The sequence below is a fragment of the Teleopsis dalmanni genome, chromosome 2 (assembly GCF_002237135.1).
Source record: "Teleopsis dalmanni isolate 2A chromosome 2, ASM223713v2, whole genome shotgun sequence".
Classification (NCBI taxonomy): Eukaryota; Metazoa; Arthropoda; class Insecta; order Diptera; family Diopsidae; genus Teleopsis; species Teleopsis dalmanni.
Window position 1 is genome coordinate 3,922,748 of NC_051847.1, and position 6,378 is coordinate 3,929,125.

Sequence of the window (6,378 nt, forward strand, 5' to 3'; positions counted from 1 at the left end):
AACAGAGCTATTGTAATGCTAAACAATGCAAGTATGTACCAATTGCGTGCTACATACAAGCACTTTCCTGCAGTGTAAATAAATCATAGCTCACACTGTTCAGAGCACGAAACTTCAAAAGAAATAACAAAGAAAAAAAAAACAACAAAGGAAATTGCAAGTTTAAACTACAACAAAAGTTTATTATGAAATGCAATTATCGACCTTTTGAAGTATAAAACAGTTTGAAGGTACAAAAGATATACAAATGCTGACTTTCTTTATTGCAAATGTTGAAATCTGGTATGCAAAATGAAAATAAAAGATTTACAAAAGCAGAAGTGGGAAGAAAGGTCAGTTCTATTGAGAGATGAATGGTAGTCGTTACCATACTCTATGGCTATATATCAAACATGCATAATATTTTTGCTTCGTATATGACATTTAATGTTCGAAATGCTTAATAAAATGATTGTATTCTTTTTTTTTGTGTGATTGTCAAAATTTGTTTAATGCCATGTCATAATTCTTTTATAGACATACTTACGCTAGTACTTCATTGTGGCGTCTGACAGCTGCAATTAAATAATGATATATGTATCAGGATTAAAGTGCCTTTAAAGTGCTTGTGAACCAAGAAAATAAGTGAGCATTAAGCAGCTTATGACTACTGTGACTACTGTGACACTGTGAATTAAGTTCCTTATTCGGAGCAGTCGGAATTTACATGTCCGAACATGCACTTCACTAAACCATTTATAAAATACAAATAGGACTTCACCAGCTACAATACCGATGCTTATCAACTCGACCAATATAATTGTATCTTATTTTTTTTTTTCTTGGTTTTTGTATCAATTACTGCAAATATTAAAGCTTCTTTTACCACAAAATATTATACAAATTTGTAATTTTGTGTTAAGAGCCTGACAGTTCGTGTCCTCTCAAATTCTAGGACTTTCATTCCGCTACATTAATTTGTTTCAGTTTCCATTTCAATACAGATTTCCACTTATTTTTATTACTTTTATTTTTTTATATTTATATTTATTTTTATTTTCATTTTGTGCTCCAATATTTTTGGCCATTTTGTTTCTAGATGTGTATTAAAACTTTTCATTTTCAAAATTCTAAGAAGAAATCTTGTACTTAAGTCGCAATTTAGAAGATTGTTGGTTCAATTATTTGGATTGCTTGCAAAATTTAATGTTCCATTAATTTTTTTCTAAAGAATATAAAAACTTTATTGTGATTTGAGTGTAGTGTACATTTTTTTTTTTGAGTTGCGAATATCATAAATTGAGTATTTAAAAACAGATAATCCGCTGCTCTTTACTCAATGTATAGTAATTGAACATTTGTATGTTTTAATAATAACATTTACCTATACAATATTTATTTATATGTATATGCAATCATAAATTAACTACTTATGTATTTTAAAAATAAATTTATTTGATAGGCTCAAGCTCATTATCAATAAATAAAGGTTATTATCGTTACAATACGACTAAAACAATTTAGGTACTCGTAATAGGTAAGGTTACATTAGGTTATAGGGCTACATCGACGACCATAATCGATTCAATTGCAAATGCAAAACTCAATAAATAAGAAATCATTTTTTAATAAATTTTGAAATAAATAAAATTTATTTACATAATTTGATTAAAAATCAATTAAAAGAGTAAAAGGCGATTTATATTTCTAAATAGATTAAGTATAAAAAAATTATGTATATATAGATGCTATTAATGACTACAGATACTTGAAGATTTAAGCAAATACAGAATGAAATATTCATTTTTGTAGCACGTGATGCTTTCTGTGATGGCCAGATAATAAAACGAGTAGCTTTGTTTACCTTTTATTTAATCGGAAAAGATCTAGAAAATTTAACTAAAAGATATTGTAAGGTGTATTAGCACTGCTGGACCAGGCATTTATTCAACTCAACGTGATCTATAATCTTAAACCAAACGGTATTGTATGTATTTTTTTTTTTGCTTTAATTTTTCTGGTATTGTATGGTTTCTGCAGAATAAGGCTATATTCTACACACAGATTAGATTAAGTAGCATCACAATATGACATCTGATGGTATTAGGTTGGGAAAAAGTCCAATAAATGATATACAATACAATAATTACAATAATTAGAATTAATATGATATAGGCATATTATACAGCTGTCTTTATGACCACATATAAACTGAAGGAACTTGAATTTCAAGTTTTTATATAAATGTAGTACTGTATATTAAAAGCTAATTTTTAAAATTATTTTTTACCAAAGTAAAGTTCATAAATTCAATAGGAAGTCCTTGTATTTTAGTCTTTCAGTAAGGAACTGTTCTCATCATTTGTCTATGCTTTTTTGCCAAAAACCCTGCAAAGTTTGTATATAGAATTACGGATGCTTCTTAAAAAATTGTTACACAATAACTAGAAATAATTTAAAATTAAATGCTTTAAATTAAAATTACTTATTAGTAATATAAACAAGTTAATGCTTCACAGCCGTATTTCATACAAATCGATTAGAAAAATGTATATTTTTAAGTGCTATACAAAGAAATCATAACTGAATTAAGAGAAGACAAGACAAAATTCAAACAAGAAAATCAAAACGGATGCAAATGATTTTAATGTATCTGAAATATTATTTCCATTAAAAGTTGTCAGTGACATATTTTACAAAAACTTTTTAAGTATGCACGTATATTTAAGTTTCTGTATCAATGCACTAAGCTTGTGACAGTGAGTGACGTCGTTAAATAAATTTATCATAAAGTTTAAAACAATATATAGTTTATAAAATCTTCTATACATACTTATCTATATGCTAATATAGAGAGAGAGTGCATAGTTAAGCTTATATACTCTATTACTAATTTCTTGACAAGTTTTGAACTACCTTTAATGCCAAAATAAATTATAAAAATATGATATATACCATACTACATATATTATTGGCTGGAAAGAGCAGCTCAGACTGATTGGAATAATGTAATTGTCTGCAGACAGGCTAAAGAATTGATACCGAATCTATCAAAAGCCAGAACTAGGGAGCTTCTAATGTTGAACAGAAATAGCATACGACTTGTCACAGGGTTTCTCACTGGACAATGCGGAATAAAAAAGCATCTATCGAACCTAGGTAATACAAGAAACGATAGCTGCGAAGAAAAGAACACATTCTGTGTCTCTGTGTCACTGTGATAGTCTCGTCAGACTTAGACTTCGGTACTTATCAACTGCCTATCCAGTGCTGCTCGTCTATGGACCTAAAGTGGACATGTCACAATAATCCTTAAAGGATGCAGTGACTTGGTGGCAAGTTCCCAACCCATTTTTAAACCTAATCTAATATTAACTATTTATCAAGTAGTTTATATTTTAATATTAAAACTGTTCAGGTTTTTTTTTTCAATTTTAGTTTATGCCGTGTTTTTAGTAATATTAGCTAGCACTTCTTTTTTTCTTTGGTTATTCTATGTGTTTAGTACAGTTAACTGGCACTTTATTTTTTTTAAATTCTAGTTAAAAGAAATGAAATGAGACAATAAAATATTTTTAATGTCTGACTTAAATACTTTAATAAACTAAAAATGTTTGAAATTTTTTTTTATAGTTTTTAAAATAAATACTTTTTAAATATATGCTTCATAAAAATATGTTTTTAAACTCATAACAAATGCAACAGATGTGTTTTGTTTGCTGGATTTTCTTTAAATGCATTACTTCATACATAATATAATTAAAATTAGTTTATTTTTTAATTATTGGCTTTCATCAGACATTGACAAAGTGAAATTAGTATTTGTCCTTCTCCTTAAAATCAATTTAAAAATAAAAGATATTTTGTAAACAATCTACATAGAAAACCTTTAAAATTGTAACCAAATTTAATTGCGCTTATAAATTCTTTAATGCCAGTTCTTTAATGCAAGTTGCCAAGGTTAGGTCACCTATTTTTCAACTTACTTAAAAAAGGACTATTTCAATTCAATTCAACCCAACAGTGAAAACAGTGCTCCATTCTTCGTAGCATCCTTTTTTCGACATTAAAACTGTTATTCTAGTTTTTCGTTTTGTGATGAATTCTACCAAAAATTTTGGTTTGACTTTGGTGGTTCAATGATGTGGTCTTCAATCCATTTGTTTTATGCACTGTACTCTAGAGACGGGAGGTGTTGACTTTTCTACTCGCATTGGCGAAAATAGTTTTTCGTTTTTCCTGCTTTTACGACTTTTCATTTTGGGGTAAAGTGTAAACGATGTTATCCTTTTGCTATAAGTTGACTGCGGATTCGGATTTGATAGATACCGCAATGGTTTTTTAGTAATTTACTACCAATGTACGCCTTGATGCCTTCGTTTTATGTTTGGTTATAGGTTCTGCTCAATTTCACATTACAGTAGTTTATTTTTAATCATATTGGCTCTATAGTATGTATACGGTATGAACTTAAATGCTCAACATAATTAAAAAGTTTGTTTGAATTTCATTTGCAAAGACAAACTTTACAAAATTTATTGAAACAAATTTGTTTTTAATTTATAATTGTAGTTAAATTACTTGCTGCCGTTTTAAGATGGTTTAAACTAACAAAAGTTATTTTCGCTTTTGTATCTATGCAATGTAATGTAATGGTTAAAATTTATTATTAACAACAAAAAAAAATATAAAAATAAATCTGAAATTTTATTTAATGTGAGTTCTATAAAATGAATAAATTGTAATTTGTACGGAAAACTTGATATATTATTTATAGTCACTCTTCTATTTTAATTCAGAAACTCCTTGCTGAAAGGTATCACTTTTACATTTCTAAGCCAAAATCAAAGGATTTACATATTTCAGCAAATGGTTGAATAACTTTTACATAAAATTTTGCTCAGTGGAGAAATCAATCACCTCGTGCAGTAATGTTAAGTTAAAAAAATGACTTACCAAAAATGACATACGACATGCTGTACGCTTTCCACGTAACATAAGAGTCTGTGAACCACAAAAGATACATGTAAAATGAACCTGACATGGCGTAGAATATTGCAAACGACATTTCTACATTTTACAAAAACATATTTAGTTAAAGTATAGTGAAATGTCTTCTATCCGCACATGAACGTGCAATATTACCCTAAACAGATTCGTGAGTTTGTCTCAAGAAAAATACAAGACCTTTAAACTTCTAATAAGAAAATATTTGTGAATATTGATTATATAAGTGCAATAAAACAATTTAAATTCAAAAAAAAAAGCACATTTGTTCATTTGGTTTCGATACGCAATAGTCGCCGTAGTCTGTGGACCATTAATCTGAGTCATTTGTTTATAGCGTTCCTATAAGCCTGTGCACAGTTGTCCTTATCGATTTTATAATTAAGTTTCTTGTCGTTCGGGATTTTTAAAATTAAAAGCATTTCCAGAAAATATTTTTTTATTTTGGTTTCTTTCTTCATGTAAGATCTTCACATTATCAAGATCTAATTCATGTTTGCAGTCAATATAATGAAAAGTCATTGCTGTATTGGCTTCCTTATATTTTTAATTCTGTGTTTATGTCCAGCCATTCTTTTATTGTTGTTGGTCGTATCTACATGGTTGGTTGAATGGTTGCAGTGACAGGCCATTAGATAACTTCCATGTACCTGAATTAGCGATTTTTCGTCGTTATGATACCACAATCCTTGCAAAAACTCTAGTATAGACTAAATCCATCCGGACGAATTCAGATAATTTAATAGGTCTTTTGTCTTTAACGATAAACAGTCTAATAAACTATCAAAGAAGTATCTTCCTACGAACCTATTTCTTCTGGATGCCAAAGCTGGGTATTCACAGAGAAAATGTATTATGGTTTCTTTTTCCTGCGGAGTTCCACAACTTCTGCAGTAAGGATTATGACCAGAAAGAACTGCAGTAAGATTTGCAGTGTTCACGTGGTCTCTTTTGATGAGTTCCGAGCATCTATTACATACTCGTACCTACATACTCGTATATTTTATTACATTTGCTGTATCCGTCACCTTTACAATTCAGCTGGTACATTATATTAGGTTTTTCTTTACTATTTATTTTCGCTTTGGTGTTACTAGATAATGTACCCATTATATTTGTCATCTTCTGGGTAATTTCATAATGCTTCTTGTCATATATATTGGAGTTTATTATGTGATGTGATCATTTCGGAAATTAATTAATGGGTTTTTATATCATTTTGTCATTATTTTTTGTCAAGTGGATCTGTAATATATTATAGTTATTTTAACTATTTCAATATATTATTATATCTATATTTGAAAGGCATAACCATTATAATTTTTTTCTAAATTTTTTAATTCCTGTCATCGTACAATATTTTTCATTTTATTTCAATTTGTATATTTTAAA